At 39.6% G+C, this 19,326-nt stretch overlaps 1 protein-coding gene across 5 annotated transcripts in view; it reads right to left on the minus strand.

Annotated features, from left to right (window-relative positions):
* Nucleotides 1-19,326, minus strand: part of ATXN1 (ataxin 1) — a 310,686-nt gene that overhangs the window by 196,376 nt on the left and 94,984 nt on the right. Inside the window, exons 1-2 of one of the 5 annotated variants that reach the window (XM_085310064.1) lie at nucleotides 18,853-18,867; nucleotides 14,108-14,231 (exon numbers count right to left, since the gene is read on the minus strand). The exons of 2 other annotated variants lie outside the window; for them this stretch is intronic. The gene's annotated coding sequence lies outside the window, so the exon portion shown is untranslated. Of the gene's footprint in view, nucleotides 1-14,107; nucleotides 14,232-18,852; nucleotides 19,148-19,326 lie in introns of those variants that run through there. 2 more of the 5 variants (XM_085310062.1, XM_085310067.1) reach the window with 2 other exon arrangements.

Here is a 19,326-nt window from a genome sequence, read left to right on the forward strand (position 1 = left end):
GATAATCTCGTCTCAGTTTTCTTGAGGCATTTTTTCATCATATCTGAAGGGCTCAAAAACTGTTGCTTTTATCTGATCAAAATGTTGTCTTTCCTCCTGCAGTCCTGGCATTCTTTGTGGTAAGACTGTTTCAGTATCAATATTAATATTCAAATGTCAAGTCTGTGACACTCTACATTTCCTGTACTATTTAAAGCATTCAGAACAATTATTATCTGTGAAATATTTAACAGTAAATTTTTGCTACTTGTTTCCAAGTTCAGCAGCTCTAGCTGTGAAAGAACAGCACTAACATCAGTCTTATGCAATTTTACATAGAGATGCATTGTTCAGCTTTTCTAGCAGTACTCATACACTTCCCCAAATTGACTTTTGTTGTTTTTAGCAAAGCTACATATTTATTCTTTTTCTGCAGTGCCCATCAGGCTTGAATATCAATTGAAATTACAGTATTCAGTATTTCTGACTATTGTTCCACATGTATTCCATAATCTATACCAATTTTAACATAGAGTGAATCATCAAGCATTTTTTGAATACTTAGGGAAAGGTAAATTCTTTGCTATATTAATTTCATTTCTCTTAAAAAAATCCTTCAAATTTGCATTTTTTTCCTGTTTCAGTACTTAGTTGAGTCGCTTTATCTAAACTGTGGTTATATATCTTTGGTTRTAAGGGGTATTTTTATTATAACACATAGGTGTCTTAAAAATAACATACGTTAAAGCTATACAGCTGAGAACGCACTAAGCTGACACTCCTTCCTACCAAGCTGCACAAGATTTGGAGAAGCTTTTATATAATAGCGCAAACTGAAAATAACAAATGTCTATTCCCGTGTTTAAAAAGACATATATTAATTACAGAGATACATTTTTCTCTTTGTCAAAGAACAGCTTTATCAGGAATACACGAAAAAGCATGTCAAAACTTCCACTAACACACAATATTACAAGCTAAAGATCAAAGTGAAACACCCCAAATAATTCAAGAAAAGTGTTATTTTCAGTCTGTGGCTTGGCCATACCACAAAGTCCTTAAATACCATTGCACAGGTCAGCTTTTTCAATCGTTCTTCTCTCCGGGATTGCAGGCTGATTTCCGAACGTGCACACTTCTTCCAGTCTTAATTAAATTCGATCCAAACTTGAGCCAAAGGGTCTGATCCTAACTCTCTGAAAGTCAACAGGAGGAACGCTGCTGGGAACAGGGCCTAAAACAACACRTCTACAGTAGTCAACAACTCGGAGTTATACGAACGCTTGCTAATATCTCCGCGCTGATTGGTCATCAACATTGCCATTAAAATCTTTGTACTTGGGGACGTTTGTATGTTGGATCCCATCCACGTTTCTCTCGAGGCAGCTGAAAGGAATTGTTTTGGAGTGATACAAGGCACCTCCCTCCCCTCCAGAGGCCTGCAGACAACTAAGGAAGCCCTCCTTTCTCACACAAGTTAACAGGATCCTACCAGATCTGGTTTACCTTTGTTACCATGCACTTTTGCAGGGTTGTAAAAAGCTTCAATTTTGTTCCAGGAAATCAAGGGTTATGGGCTTTTTCCTGTAGTATGTCATGACATGAAATAATCAGGGCTAAAAATGCAACAGTGAGGTTAATAGTTAATGAATAATATGCATTGTAATTCTTCACTATTCTGTTTACTCTGCATTGAGAGTTATAAACGAAGTAATAAGCAGCAAGATCCATTYTGCAAACATAAGGAGCCTGTCACAAATGCCTTTTAAAAAATACCAGGGATACTACTAACATCACAGCCAGTATTCTTCCCACCCCTATCAGTGAAACCATCCTTAAATTTGATCACTTATTGCACCCAGGACAGTTATGTTTGTCTACAGTGTCACTGCACTATTATACATTATTTTAGTGTTTGAAGTACCTTGAGCATGACAGGAGACATAGAAAAACAAATTCCATTCTGTAATATGCAATTCATACTAATGTTAATTAATTCACATTCACAAACATAAGCTGAAGCTGTTCCAAAAAATCCATTATGATAGAGAACAAGTATTAAGAGTAAAACAGAGAARTTGGCTCAGCCTAAGCCAGTCTACAGACACAACTTTATGTATCTTTCCCAGATGAGTTTGAGTCTTCCTTCTCATCCCTGTTCCTGGAGAGATATCTGTCTAAGGCTCACTAAATTGCATGAGTCAAGAATTGATTCTAGAGCTAATTCTCTTCTTTCTGCAGAAATCAGTTACTAAGGGGGCTAATATTAACAGTTGTCTGCAGTAACGTGAGTAAAATTTGAGTGGAACAGCTTCATGATCCAGATAATGAGAGGTCTAGCTAACAGAAGTGCGATACATGGTGCCCCAAACTTTCACAGTAAAATATGGTCTTTTCTTTCCTTGTCCTCCCAGGTCCCCTCTGTATCTACTCAGTCACACTCAGGCCTCTCTGCACTCTGGGAAGCAGAGCCACAAGATAGACAGGCGTGCACAAAACGGTCCTGCCATGACCGTCCTCCAAACTTTCAGCTACCCAGCCTCATAAGACACCACCCTGTTGATGAGGTTATACCAAATCACCCCACTCCACAAATGCTGAGGCAGAAACAGTATGATAGACTTGAGTAACATGGACACAGTTAAGTGAGGTGAACTTTACATGGAAGCGCCTAATGACAGGCTCTTTCTCTGGGATATATAAACATACAGTTTATATACTTATATTTCTAGCTGAACAGATTGGCTCTCAATAGTAACCACACACTTTAGGTCCTGAATAGGAGTTAAGACCTAACCCAGGTCAGCAGTCCTACATTGTACACTACAACCTTTTTCAAATACAAGAAAAACAAATCTCAGCTACAGAGTAAACCCCACCAACACAGTCCACAAAAATTCTTATTTTCAGTGCTCATCCAAGAACATGAATTGCCCAAAGACCGAATACCAATTCTTCACAAAGGACTCTGAGCCCATCAGAGCGTCAGAATTTCTGGACAGTCATCCAGCTTCCAACAACGAGGCACTTACATGGAACAAAACAGCACAAATGCCCACATTCTCTACTAGATAGAGCAATACACTTCACATCTAGGCGATGGCTTGTTTTAGGTGCATACTTACTTGTATAGGTCTCTATAAAGCACACATGAGAATTTTACAAGTAAGTAGAAGGGAAATCAGTGGCTACAACTGCAAAGCACTGCATTGCTAGCTAGGGACAAAAAGCATACAATCCAATACTGAATGGCTGCCAACAAGGAGGAGTCCTAGTTTCAGGCCTCAAAAACACTTGGAAAGCTGGTGCTTGGCTGATTATGTCTCTGTCAGAAGGGTAAGGTTTCAGAGTGGTGTGCACAGCAGATTAGACTTATGACTCCTAGTCAGAAGCTGCAGATCTGAACCACCATAAACACTATGTGAACATAACTGGGCAGGTACTTGTAATTTAAAGTGCCTCCAAGCACTACTATTATAAAAATAATAGCAGTATCAGTGAAGCTGTTCATAGTCCATGTGCAATGACCACGCTACATGTTCAAACCCCTTTGAAAGGAACTGATCTTTAARAAATTTTAAAAACAAAGTGAAGGATGTGGTAAAATTTGTAGCAAAATCATAGTAAGGGCAGTGCCTCTTTGAAAAAAGGGACAATTTGGCATTTGCAGTGTGTACAAGATGTCTTCATACACTTTCCTGATTCCTTGCCAGTAACTATTCGAAAAAGACCACTTAACAAGCAAACAGGTCTTAAGCACAACAAATAATAAAAAAGAGAGCAAAGCTTGTGCTATTTAAATATCATGAAACATTCTGCTAATCATGCACAGATGGAAGTACAGACGCTTCTGCCAGACGCCTTGTTCAGAAACTTTGCTCTATTTTTAATTATTTGATGCACAGAAGACCTGTTTGCTGATTAAAAGGACATTGCTTTTAAAAGGACTCCATCAATATGGAGGGTTTTTTTTTTAATAGAGAATTGTAAAAGTATTATATCAAATCTTTGAGTTCTCTTTACCACTTTTTATAATCCTGTAAGCATGGGGGATATTTTTTCAGATTTTTTTTAACCTTGGTAAACTGGCTGCATATGGGAAAAGTGAAACTAACTATGCTATTCACTATCTACTTTCAAATATCCTTAGTAAATCTGATTATGGGAAAATGCACATTTTCCCATAATATCCTTTAGTTTGGAACTTTTCTGGTGTCTACAACAGCAAGAGGTGTTGATTTTCAGATAAAAGCATTACTTTTGACAGTTTTTCTCTCATTCAAAAAAGCATAGTTTTTTGATGATTTTAGAGATGATGTATTTTCACAACTGAAATATTTATTGTTTTTAAAGTTACTAAATCATATTATCATTCTGATAGTCAGGTCCTTCCAAAAATGCTTTACAGTGATACAAATTAGCTCTAGCTAACATGGGGGGGGGGGGGAAGAACCCTCCTGTTTTTTCACTTCATACATTTTGCAAAGTTCCCTCCTTCAGTGGGTACTTAATTCCTCTATTACTCTACACCAGTCAAGGAATTTCTCCCYCTGAAAAGAGCCCCACTCAAAACGCATACCATGTTCAATTTCTTTTTCTTCTCTTTTTTCTTTTTTTTGAATGAAGTGCTTCTCACATCTTCTTTTTTGATTTAGTTTACATTTTATCTATAAAGTTTTGCAACCTGCTACTGCAGGTGTTTGCTACTGGAGCAGAAGCACAGCATGAAAATGGATAGAAAACCAAGTAAATCAGCCCAAGCCACTACKTTTATCTAAGCTCTATGATATGTGAAAATTATCTTCCATTTTTAAAGCTTCCCAGTGTTAACAATTCAAAATGCCACAATTAGCATAGTCAAAGAATCCTTTTATTAGAGTAGCACATGATATGATAATAAAATAACAGTGACCCACAATCTCAAGAACAACTGACCCAAAGGGAATGGCTCCCAGCTCACACTCAGGTAAAGGAAAACACTGCCAACATGTAGTATTATACAAACAAACAMACACAACTACTTTTTAAAGACCAGCCAACAAGCCTCAAAAGCAAGATGCCTACTAAAGAGACGCTGCAGCTGGAAGCCAGGGCAGATCGGCAGGGGCATACCTGACTGAAAAATCCAATGTTCAGCCCCTGAAACAAGTCCCTACAATGARGTGTCAGAGAAGAAATAAAGGTTTTCCCCATGGGGAGAAGAGGAAGGCTGTATGGAGTGAAAGGCTTGTCCAGACAGATCATCAGGGTTATAAAGCTCAGACTTCAGCTATGACTAACAAGGAAGGAAGAGAGGTAGATGAAACAACATTCAAATTTGCAGTTCTGCAGAAAATTACCGAGGTTTTGAAACCGTCTAAGTAAAAATGGATTTTAGATACCTAGAAACATGCACACACACAAATCAAGCAKAAGAAAGGGCCAACACGCAATCAGAGTACTGTGCAGGTAATGAAACTCGTGAGAGCGCTGCTCAAGTAGGTCAGATACACAGCAGCRAGAAGTGCTGAGCGCAGGAGAAGTGCTGCAGAGGAGGGGTGAGGAGAGAAATTAATTGGCCAGCAACGAAAGGATCAGGTCTGGAAAAGGTTRGAACTGGACAGAAAGACGAAGGGCTGAAATACTGCCTGGGCTTTATAAAGAAAGATCCGTGAATTTAGCAGCACATCCACCCGATGCACGGAAAGGGCAGAAGGCTGATGACACCGGACTGAGGAACAGTTTTCGTTCCCTCTCCAGCTCAAGCCGAAGCCAAGCTACTGCTCAGCTACTGCGGCAATAAACAAGCAGCGTCCGAGCAGCAGCGGTGACCTGCCAGCAAGCGCACGGAGCTGAACGGGCCCAGGCTCCCCCGCGGCCCAGGCCAGATCCCACGCACTTTTACACACGCGTGGCTCCTTTTAAGTCGTCAAAGAACGACTGGTGCCACGGAGCCCTCAGTCAGACCCCTGGCTTAGCCCCAGAGATACAGCGCACGCAGAAACAAGCTAAGGAATATAAAAACCCGGTTGCTGCAGCACAGGCTGCCCTGCACTGGTGGCTTCGCAGAGCTACTCTGGCTAAACGTGAAGCTGTACGAACAGCGCTAAACACCACAGCCAGCCAGCTTACGGTTCAGAAGCGACAGCTACGAAGAGCGCAGCCGCAAACAGCAGAAGCGTGCCTTCGTTTGCATTTCTTCCATTCCTTTCAAGTAACGTGACATTCAACAAGTTCAATTCCTTAGGTAACAGGGGTGTATTTCAATGCTGCTGTTTAATGTATTTCAGATGCTTACTACATACTTTCTACCCATCTTAATTTTCCTTAGGGCCCTTTGTGACTGTACTCTGGCAGGTAACAAAAGAACATCTGGATAGCCGTGTCCTATAACAAATGTCATACTTCCACTTAGGAATTAATTTACTTCACTCATTCACTACACAAGCTTGCTGCAGAGTTGCAACAGAAATAAGTTAGATATGATCAACATATTTGAGAATCTACGCACACCCCCCAGTCTGCATCAGTCTCATAACCAAACACAATTCACTGCGACAGAGTTCTCGACTCTGTCAGCTTGTGCAAATATGGGATAAAATACAGACTTTCATTCTTTATTCAGTCCTTCTAGTGTCACATAAAAGTCAATATATAACATACTTGTGCCCTATTCAGAAAAAAAAAAAAAACAAAACAATGCAGTGTTGAACTACAGGCTGTTGGTCCATGGTATCTACTATCATTCTCTTYCCCAATAAAACAGAACCTAGACCTCAAAACATACTACAGAGACAGTGCTGCAGTGTCAGCCAACTCCCTACAACTGTCAGGTTCACAAAGGAAATCACAAGTGATTTTCAGGGCTGTATTATCAACAACAGAAGTACCAGGCCAGGCCACACCATACATCCAAGAAAACTTAGCAAGACTGATAGTGGGAAACCTCCAACTCACCTCTGAACCAAGGGGGGGATAGACAACATCTAAGTGGAAAGGTAAAGCAGCTTCTCGATTCTGCAGAACTAGGAGATGCAAAAGAAACRTTTTTACCTAGATTCACCAGTTCACCTTTGCTATGCTGTTGGCCCTTTGGAAGTCTTGCTCACAGAAGAGGCATGGACCAGAGTGGCTGGTGTGCAAATGGGAGAAGAAATCCAAAGGAAATAAATACAAAATCCAGGAAGCATTAGTTTCCTCATTGAAAGAATTCGGGTTTGTGGGAGAAGGTACCATTTGAATTTTCATACAAATATCAGGCAGATAACAGCAGTTTTGAGAAACTTTCATTGTATGTGAATGTTTTTTTTTTTAACTGGACGGTCAAATCGTAAGACATTAATATGAACTTAAGATCGTGCATTAACTGAAAGATCATGTTTATGATATTCATATTGCAGGGTTTTACCTACATAAATATTGACAGAAATATCAATATTTGTGTGTTTGGTGGCAAATATTATCCTTAAGAGTTCAATTCTCGTGGCACAGAATACTGCCCCCCTTTCTGAGGGAAAAAAATACCACTGATCAAATCTATACCCTTCGGCACAATTTCTTTTGAAGTCACAAGCAATGGTGTCCGAGTAGAATTTCGGTCTTTAATAAAATGCCTCTAGGCCTGAAGAGTAAGTTGAACAAAGAATGGTTTGGACAATTCACAAGGTGGACGACCTGCACTACAGCCTTTTGCCTCTGAGCAGGTGGTTCAAGAGCAGCCCAGGTCAACATCCAAAAACTCCTTCGCTGCCTCTGTAAAATAGATCTGACACCTGGGCTCAGGATGCACGTCCCTTCATGACAACTATGATGCTTTTCAGAAGGCCAAAGGACAGTTCCCAGGCACACACGTGAACCGTTCAGATCACAGGCAGGGCATTCTGTTCACAGTGGTATTTTTTTCATGACTTTTACGGAGCATTTCTGTTTTCAATGATGTTTATACAGCACTACTTGAGAGCTCTTGAGTAATTAAAAAAATTACATAGAATACAAAGTTTGAAAAGAATGGTTTGATAATTTGGGGGGTTTATGTTCCTCATTTATATATACTTTTATAAAATTTATAAAATTTTATCTCTTTTGACTATTGTATTTGCCTTTGCTTTTAAATTTTGAAAATTAAATAGAAAAAAATCTGCAAAAAAGTAAAATGGAATTTATTTTTGCATCAAAAATACGAAAAATTATCATCAAAGCTACAGTAAATAAACAGAATATAATTGTGTTAGTATTTGAAATATGTACTTCAAGCCATCTTTGATCAACATGATTAATATTCCTTTCAAAAGATTTTATAGTTGGTGTACTTCATGAACACAATTACAGTAGATTAATCTGTTCTGAGTTTTACATGTCATACAATTACTGTTCCTCTGATTAATTTTACAAAAACACATGTAACTATGTACTAATGCACTTTCTCATTGATAAAATAAGCCTGTGTCTGAGCTTACACTGACTGGCCAAGAGATACGATTATGAATATCTAATAAATCATCAAGGCTAATGATGCAATATCATGTAAGCTCATACACAAAATACTACACTTCCTATTTCACAAAAATAAAAAGCAGTCCAATCCTCAGCTTATAGCACCTGATCAGCTAAGATGGGATTCTTTAGCTATTAGTATCTGTGGGATGCCGCTGCTAACTAGTTAGTCAAAGCGACTGTAATTGATTCACAAACCTTTACCTACTAGATGTCAACGATAAAATTTTAATCAAATTCAATAACTTGACTTTACAGTGGGGAATTTCAGAGAACGGTGAGCAGGAAGGGGCCCATCCAACCCTTGGCCTGCACGAGACTCGCTTTGAACTTACTGGGACTATAACGAGCAGACTGGAGCAGACTCATGTCATTTCTCCCCATAAACGCCTTAGCCCAGGGCTGTGGCTAAGCACCACTGAACTCGGGTACCCTCTAGGAACAGAGCAATGCTGGCGATAGCAACAGGGCTTGTAATGCAGTCCACAGCCAAGAAGTGGGGTTGCTGTGGCCACAGGAGTAGAATTATGTAAAAAAAATATAAATAAAAGATAAAAAATATTAGAGAAGAGTAAAGAAAGACAGGTAATAGCAGACAAAACAAAGGGATATTTTATTTAAGTATCACATATTAAAACTACACAACAATTGCCAGTATCAACTGAATTGTAAAATAGGTATTACAAAATGGAAAAAAAAAAAAAAAAAAAAAAAAAGAAGAAGAATAAAATTTCCTTTAAAATACATTATTTCTGTGGCAGGGTAGAAATGATATGCTGAAGATACCTCTGACACAAACTTCTGTTTCCAAATGTCTAAACTGTGCTAGCCTTTGTTTCGATTTTGGGAAGGACAGTATATTTAATATCCTGTTTGCAGACTATTTTATTCAAGATACAATTTTAAAATGCAAGTGCAACAGTCATCTAAACCTCTCTTATTTTTTGGCAAATACTGTGCATCACTCACAGTAAGCTTACCATTAACTGTGAACTGTTAACATGTCTTAGCGTGGTTTCAGTGTTCCTATGGCAAGGCTAAACAGTGTTTAGAAAGCAATGATATCCCTAGGCCCACACTGTAGTTTCTGAAGCACAGATTAAGCACGGTATTCTGCTCAACAAGCTCATCACTGTTAAGTAACTCATCAGAAAATAAAGAGGGAATTATCAAATGGGAATTGCCAAGTAATTAGTTCTCTGAAGCAGATGACATACAACTGTTAAAGGGAGGGGCTTCCCTCTTAGTCATATGTCAGAGTAAAGCCTACTAATCTGTAAATAAAAATGCATTACATATGATTAGTGCTATGGGTTTTTAACCACTAGTGGCACATGGAGAATAAACTTACAATTTTTTACAGTGTAATAACCCACTAAATTTTTTTCCCTCTCTTGCACACAATGAATTTTCAAATGATTCTGGATCTGCTTGCCATCAGACCATCTGGGGAAAGTTAGGAACACAGCACAGGACCAGAGAGGTGATGTGCTCAGGGGCTAAGGAAGAGGAGAAATCCATTTACTATCATATTAATTTGAAAAAAGCACTCCCTGCTGGGCTGCTAGGTATGCCACTGACATGGAACAAGCACCAGTGAGAAAATATTCATTGGTACAAAAATCTGAGAACAGCAAAGGAGGACTGAACCTGGTCTTTTGCAACTATCTTCCTCTATTAAAATCTTTCTTTCAAGTAGTTAGTCTTACAGAAAAGATAAATTTACAAAACTACAAGACCTTCATGCGTGGGTACCTAAAACAAAAACACAGTAACTGTCACAACCACATTCTGATCGGAGTGAGAAACACACAGTTTTGCATTTTTCCGTAAACTGAAGAGTGATTCAATAAAACTTTAAGTCAGGTTTTCAGCTAGTCCCATAGATTTGCCTCCACCACAACATCTCTCCCCAACAAACCTCTCACCTAGCACACTCAAATTCAGATGCTGCCACTTGGGCTGACTATTAACCAAAAACATACCCTTAGAGCTGAGGCATGGCAACATCCACCAGACACACATCTGCCCAACTCACACACTCAGAAGTGAGGAACACAGGCAGCACACAGAGATGCTAAAGCACATACAAAGCTAGAAGTCACTTCTCATAGGCTGATTGCTTTTGGCCCTCAGTGCATAAAAAGTCTCTAATATTAACATTTAAAAGATAATACATTAAGGTGATGCTAGTACATTAAAATCATGGGATACATTCCCCATATGCTCCCGTTACTCTTACAGAAATCCCTCTTTGAAACAGAAGTTGGAACCTGGAGGAGTTTGAAACCTCAGGTCTTAACTTAGGTCTCACTATGACCGTAAGTCTAGTAGTCTTATCTAGGCAGATCACTACACTCAACTCCATTTATATTTTATATCATGTCACAAAACTTTCAGTCAATCTGACATGAGACTAGCAGTATCTGCTGAAGGAATAACAGAGCAAAAACATGAAAGGTCAACTATGAGGTGACAAGATAGGGTTGAGAAATGAGTCTTTGCTCTCCCCTAAGATGTTAGTCTGCACTCACAGCTTTTCACTTACTTTTAATTAACTCACTCACATACAAAACAAACAAAAAATTAAATATGATTTCTAATTACTATCCAATTATATCTAGTTTACACCTCCTTTTTTCCTTGTGTCCTTAATACATTCATAATCTCTATCATCTACCTTCTTTTAGTGCTACAGGCACTGTAGGCCTTGACAAACAGTTTAAGAGGGAAAAGATAAAAAAAAATACGATAGAAGAACATCAACATGGCAATGAAATAATTGCCACTGGATGCACTAGTACAGAGACAGATTTGCTGTTTTTACATTTACCACAATGTATTTTGAAAGGATATAATATCATTAATTTACAGAGAACAGTAGCCAGAAATCTGCATTAACCATAAAATATTTCTTATGTAAAAACACGCTACTTTAGGTAGTAGACAGATATAGTTATGGAAAGTTCAGTAAAACAGAAATCTTACTATTGGGCTGCTGCTGTACAGTCAACTCGATGCTATAATATGATTAATAGATATCAAGTGACTTGACAGTGGAAAAGATTAAAAAGAACTCTTTAGTGGTTAAAATGTCCAGTGTCTCATGCAAAATCCTCTCAACACAACTGCTTAAAAGAAAGTATTGAGTCATTTGCCTACGTGGAAGGAGGCACTGCATGCTCTGAACAAATAACAATAACTCTGTGTTTTTTAGCTCAGGCTAAAATGAACCAAAGTCAAGATGAAAAATAAGAAAAAAAAAAACCCTACTACATCTCTGTTTAATTATTTTGATTTTACTTTTTACTAATCCTAATGTCCTTATTCAGGCAAAACGCTTAGCAAGCCCTGCAAGGCTGCTTGCCCGCATCAGAAGGATAAACATGCCTGAAGCTTACAAACAGCCGCGATGTGCTCCCTGCCGCCACGCGGTTCCTCACGCAAGTAAAGCTACAAATGCACATGCAGCAGCGTTAGCCTCAAAGTAGCACTTGCAGGATTTGGGTTTGGGTGCATTCGGTCAAAAGTCCCTGATGCACTGTCCCTCCAACAGACGCTGCGGTAATAACCCAGGTCTGCATGAACTGGAGCAAGGCTGTTGCCACCTTTACCCCGAACAAATGTGAAAGCCGGAAAAGATGATGGGTCTGAGCATGCAATGCTTGATCTTGATCTGTGAAACCTATTTGTGGCTGCTCACTGCACTGCATCGAGTCACGTTTGTTTCCTATGTTACTACTTTRGGCGTCCCTCTGTTAAACCAAGTGACCAAGATAACATTTATGAGCAGGTAGTCTCTATCTCAACAACTTGCTTTACTTATTTTGTTATACAGTGGGTCTTACTGTGATCRTTCTTTGGAGAAAATAAGAGCTACCTAATGAAGCCAACAGAGCCACCTTAAATGCGGTGACTAAACCAGTACGTCCAAGAATAAGAGAAGAATCCAAACCAAATTTGATCCAAGATCCACAAAAACAACGGTATTCTTCAAGCTACACTGGTATAGAAAAAAAGCAGTATAGTACTATACAAGTATCATGCCTACAGCTAAAAGTCATCTGCAACTTTTTTTATTCAACATGTTCTTTTAACATTTAATATATTCTTTTTCATGCAATAGCAGTAAATGTCAGTTGCTAAAATAGTCAAGGTGACTTAGCAATATATTGTGGGTAATACAATGTGAGTATTCATAAGATTCTTGGATTTGACCAATAAATAATCACTTCTTCTAGTTAAAAGAGAGAAGCCTTTCCTGTAGGAATCATTTCTGCAAATGCAAACAATTTCACACAACCTAAGCTTACCCTGAAAAAAATGAAATGCCCTGTGGAAATGTTAATGTCATGACAAAAAGCTTCCTTCTACTTGATCTCTCATGTCAATAGCTGCTATCAAGTCGGTTTTCTTCCAAAACTGAAAGACAAAACCCATCAGCACACGGGCACTCTGTCTGGCATTTCACTCTCAAGAAAATAATGCTGCTCCAAAGAGATATAGTGGTTACAATCCACCCCCACCATTGTAGCTCATTTGTAAAGCTAAGAGGCATGTCTTTACATGTAACTACTTGCTTAGACAACTTCCCTTTAAAGCACAGCACCCTACCCTGCAGCCACAATAAAATGTAAATTATGTGCTGCATACTTCTCTGTGACATGCTGCGTACACTAAAAAGTTACTCTGCAATGGAGAGTTTCTGATCAGCCTCTCATAAATAGAACGTTATAGTATTTAAGACTACTGGCTGCAAACAGGGAAAAAATATAATAATCTTTTGAATTTCTGCAACTAACCACTATATTTAATTTTCTATTCTTTAAAGACACAGAAATTTTTCTTCTTATGAATTTTATCTGTTCTTTTCAAGCATTAGCAATATTGCCAACCCTAAGCACTCAAAAATCATGATATAGGTCCAAAAAAACAGACTGGCATAAYGACAATCAGATTAAAGAAATAAAAGGAATATAAACTTTTATTTTATTGGCAGTAGAATCATGGTGTCTTTAGACTTGGTGTCTTCAAGGCATTCTCCTCAACTATATAGGATCAAGAGGAGAGGAGTCTGCTATTATGTGCACTATTATGTCCTGTCTGGTTACTGAATATGAGGCAAAATCAGAAGAATTGAAAATGCTCCTCAAATTAGCATCAAAGGCATCCAAGCGTGTCACTAGTGATTAGTTATCCTGAAGATACCATCTTTATAACAGAAAAAGTGCAGTCCACAAGAGGAAAACGGCACACTGGAAATGTCGAACAGGCTACAAGCAACAAGAACCACTAACAATGTTCATTAAAAAATACATTATTTTACATATGGCATTTTACAACAAAAATCAGAGACTATGAACTTTTTCATTCATACCATCATCTTTTAATAACTGAATGTAATCTGACCTGAGGTGAAGATAAACCCACTCATCTGGAACCCACTGTCCTCCAAGTCACAGAGCTGAGTCACTAGATAGAGTTAATGCAATTTTTCTGACTAGAGTTTCTTAAGGACCTCTACTGCCAAGCAAGGGAAATACAAACATTTTATGGGTAGATACTTATAAAGACATCATCAGGCATCCATGTTGATTAGAACCCCGAGCAGACCATGTACAGTTGTTAGAGAAAATAAAAGGCATTATGTTCTCACCTTATTGACAGTGCATATCTGTATGGTGATGGTAAAAATGGGGGTGGTCACTGTCCTACAGGGATCAAGAATAAATTCACAGCTTGTATTGCTTGCCCATCTGGTTTGGCCTTCAAACTGGTGACTGGTGATCCAGCAGTTCAAGAGATGGAAACCAAAGGGGAAAAAAAAACAAAAAACCAAAAAACCACAACAGTTAAGGGTCAACCAATTTACAACATGCTAAGATACTCTAATGGAAACAGAGAGACTGCTTTAACTATTACTCAAGCACAAATCAACTACGGATTTAATCCTGCAGACAGAGCGCGCACAGTGGAGAACATAGACCATTTATTCAAATCAAGTGCTTTTCTCTTAAATGTGATCTTGATGAGGTGAAGAATTATAAGCGAGTTCAGATGACTTTCTTCACTGTCAACAGAATGTATTTTATTTGAGGAGGGGCATCATCCAGAAAACATACTGCCCTGCAACTACTACTGTTGATGAAAAACAAGCAGCTTTGGGAACATGGCATTAACTTGTGCATGATTTCACCATTCATTCAATTAACAGTGCTAAGTTAGAGTCAATGCATATTACTGCAGATGCTCCAAAAATACAAAGGAAAACACTATCAGTGCGATTTTCTTCTACTTCTGTATTTTATTCAGTAAAACACAAAGAGCCAGCATCAAATTTCTGCTGACATCACATATTAAACAAAATACATTTTGTTTTTTTCACTTGGAATCTCACCAAATATTTTTATCACTCTTGGGACAATAAAGGGATTTAGTGGGACCATTTCTCTTTTACTAAGAAGCATTTTTGTAGTTTCAGTTTATGAACATACTTACTTGTTCCTATTTATGGAAGGATTTACACACATACTTAACTCTAGATGGGTTCTTTAATCAACCCTCATTCAGCAATACCCTCACTGAGACATGTACTGAAGTAACTTTGCTAACAGAGACCTATATAGGTACACATATTTGCACCGATTTTACAACCATCTCATACCATAGTCTTGAGAAAAAAAAATCATTAAGCATTATAGTCTCAACATATCCACTGAGATCAAGAAGGAATTAGTTGTCACTTCAGTTTCTGCTGTTTTTACAGAAGTTAGGAGTCTGCAAAGTTTCTTACATCAAAAATATTAGCCATGTATCAGCTAAGCCAAAACTTGGTAAGAATCTTCAATTTTTTTTAATGTAAAAAATGTGAGTCACTGAACATGCTGTGCATATAGTATCAGACCCAAAAATACATTGTCTTTGTCCAAATACCTGTACATTTATTTGTCTTGCTTAAAGATTGCCATAAAAGCAAAATGAAATGACAAGGTCAATATTCTCAGTTTGCAAAGCTTTGGCTATTTAACTTCTTATACAAAAAGTCACTGTGATATAGCATGTCATTTCTTTGATCTGAAATATTTACCTGTGCCAAGCCTGTCGTACTCCTGTTCCCCATGCTAATTGTATTTTTATTTGTTGAAGCAGAGCTGGTTACGGTAGCCTCAAAGGAGACCTACATTTAAATCTGTTCTCTGGACTGTGTAAACTGTACATACAGTGCCCGTACAATCGTCCAAAACAATTAATCGTTCAGTACCTGTATGCTCAGGTAAGGTTATTACATTGTAAGACTGTGCAGCTGAGTGAGCTCCTTTCCATACCATATACTGCAGTAGGGCTGCAACCAGCAAACACTTAAGACCATATATGCAACTCTGACATGCATTTCCTTGAAAGCCAGTGATGCCTCTTTATTGCATTTCCCCTCCGATTAGCACACTCCAGCAGAAGCAGGACGTTGTATGAACAACGGCAACGATAACCCTGACTGCCACGTACTGAGACATGCTGCTGAACTTCAGCAAGGGAAAAATCAGGTCTTTTATTTTGTTTTACTAGCTATACTACTAGAAAAACTATTCTCAAATTCTAGTGTTTAAATCATCAGTTGCTTTTCAGGTGATTGCATTTAAATGTCTTTTTTTTTTTTAATTAACAGGAAACTAGGCCACTGGATCTATTACATAAAAAAATTGTTGAAATTTCAGGCCTCTTATAAAATGTCTTTTAAAATAATATCTTTTTTTTTCAATCTTTCTTAGTAAATTAAAGCAAGCTAGAAGGGCAAGGGAGAATATTCACACTGCTTATTTTCAAGAAGTCTTTTAACTATGTATATATGGCCTTTTTGAATATAATTACTTTCTAACGCTCTTAGTCACACAGGTAATTTGTCTTACAATAAAATATGTATAAGCCACATGAGGCACGCAAAAACTCACTCTATAGGAGCCATTCAGTGCGCGAGTATTGCACTTTCCTCAGCCAGTGCCCCTAACAGGCTCTTCTATTTCAAGCTATCTCCTTGGTGCAGAGGCCCAAAACAGCGAAGGCTGCATGGAGCAGAGGATATTCTTTCATAACGAGAAGGGCAAGTCAGTCAAGGCACTGAAAAGCTGCACTCCAGCATAAGAAGCTGCCCGCGATCTCCCCGTCCCCTCGCCCCTCTGAGGGGAAAGGCCTCCGCCTGGCAGGCGGGCAGAGACCTGCGAGCTCGTCACACTGTACCTGGGACTGGGGGCTGCGCCTGGCAGCGCAGCACGCGAACCACTGACTTCTCACTGCCTCCCCCAGCTCCTGTGCTTTAATGTYGGAGCTATTAAAATACCTATTTTACTCAGATATTTCTGGATAGCGTGGTGCTCCCGCCTGATGCTACGAACGCCTGGGAGCTGCGGATGCTGAGCTTCTCTACCTCTCATCATCGAGATGTGAAATCCTCTGGGCCAAGTTCAGTATTAGCGTAGATGCACGCAAGATTAGCGACTGGAATAGAGGTGTTAACTACTTCTACATGTGGTTAATGCAGCTCCTTAATCAGGCAAAAATCCTGTTTAAGCCAATAGTACTTTTTGCCTTAAAAAGATATTCAAAAAATTATGGTTATACACAGGAGATCACTTTATGAGCTCTGTTACTCTACTATATGTCTGGAACAAGTCCAATAAATGGAGTTATTCTAGATATACACCCATGTAAGTGGCTCAGAACCCAGTCCACTGGAGTCGCTCCAGATTTATCACATTAGAAGAGAGTGCCAAATTTGGTGCCTTTAAAAAATTGTATCTACGTTTGTAAAAGAGCAGTTCAAAAGAGCAGTGTCCAAACACTGAGAATGAAGACAAACACACATTCTTTAGTTAAGTGCATTTTTAACAGCACTATACAGTTTGAAGCTACTTAGCTAGCATATTTTTCTCAATGCATTACATGCTTTGTGGCAGAAAGTCTCCTGCTCTATACTGTAACATTTTCATGAGCACAAATGGAAAAAAAGGGGGGGGCAAAAAAAACCCACCCCCAACATCAGAAATGAATTATTTGCTAGTGAAAAACTCAGAAAAAAAATTTAATGGTATATAGTAGTATATAGTTTATATGGTTATATATATGGTATTACTAGTTTATATAGAGTATATAGTATATATAATTACATAGTATAATTTTTTTTAATGAAGTGAAAATGAAAAGTCATTTTTCACCTAAAGCGTAAAGGCCTAGACCTTGCTAAGAACTATGAATATGCTTCACAAATGCACTGTAAGCGACGATGATGATTCGAGGTACCACTGATCTTAATTTTGCCGGACAGAATGTGTCAAGTGCAGTATGTGAACGGAGAATCACACGTCCGTGGCCTAAGATCCTAATACAGGGATGGAAACTGTCACGAACTTACGGACCGTTTCAGCCTGCGAACGGTTAAAACAGCCAGCCAACACGAAGGGGAGAAACTTTTATGCGAGCTTTTACAACCGAAGAGGATTTTTAGAAGAAGTACCGCCGTGCCCCTGCTCCGCTGCGAATAACCRACCCCAGCGGAAGCGAAGATGCGGCTAACGCGGCGAGCCCACCGCCTGCCTGCCCGGCGCTGCCGCACGGAGTATCGGGGGCCGAAGCGGGGAAAGGCCGGCGGGCACCGCGCGGGGCGAAGCCAAGGGGCGGTAGCGCCCGCACGCCCTGGGCACACGCACGCACACACCTGAACCGAGGAGAAATACCGTCTGTTACCATGGCAGCCTCATCTAATTACACCAGCCACGGGGGCTGGAGTAGGTGCCCTGGAAACCTGTGCCGCCGCCGCTGGCACGGCGCGCAGCCAGGCGGGAGCGAGCCGGAGGGGATCCATCCACCTCTGCCTCACGTTGGGGGGGAAAAAAAAAGAAAAAAAAGAAAAGAAAAAAAGCCATGAGACTATTAAAGTGGTCCAGCAGCCAGAGCCCGCTGCCTGGGAAGCGGAGGGCTATTCGCACGGACAGATTCAGGGCGATATCGCGCAACTGCAACCCGCCGTTCTCTCGCCGAGCCTCAGGAGCGACTACGGTGCGGTATTTTTTCTCCCTCGACCGTCCCCGGTTTCTCTCTCCCTCATTCACAACCCTCGCTCCTTGCTATCAAGCCGAACTGTCTTCATCTCTCAAAAAGAAAGAGATTAACGTGAGGGCTGGATTTTACTTTAATGGAAGGTTTCAATCGAAACTGAAATTAAAAGTCCTTGACTTCCCAGCATGTAAGCAAAGTAACTCGCTATGCCCGACTACATCGGACACGTAAAGTAACCACGACTGCGTAAAACACATAACCCTGGACATTAAAGGTTAAACGCAACTAGCGCTACAAAATACGAATTTCTTTTACTAAACGAAATGGAAAAGGTCTCCAGCAAAGGTCACCTACCTGCACAATTCCTGATTTGCCCCCAAAACACATCTGTAAGGAGCAAGGTTTCACCAAGCYAGCTCCCTTCGTGTGGGCATAACAGGAATGCCTGAAAATTTTTGCTAATTCTGCCTGGAGTGGAGGCTCGCAGGGGAGAGATGCTGCCGGAGGAGTCCCTATTACACAGCATACGGTAAACAAAATAAAAATAGCCCGTCGTTCTCGTTATCTACATCGTGCATTATATAACGGGCTTCCGACTTGTTTTCTTTTCTATTATTACTCTCCAGCAATTCCTCTCCTTCAGTAACATGCAAATCGCTCCCCATTCTGTCATTTTATTATTATCGCTATTACTATTACGGCCGGAGCTGACGTTTCCCAGCGCGTTTTAATTTAGGCTCCGGAACTGCGTTTTACGGACTCAGCACCTACGGACGCCTTAAAAAGGGGGCCACTTATTTGTGCTCCGCCGGCAAATCCCGGCACTTT

This window comes from Rhea americana, unplaced genomic scaffold, assembly GCF_003343005.1.
Source record: "Rhea americana isolate MKP2758 unplaced genomic scaffold, rheAme1 scaffold_31, whole genome shotgun sequence".
Taxonomy (NCBI): Eukaryota; Metazoa; Chordata; class Aves; order Rheiformes; family Rheidae; genus Rhea; species Rhea americana.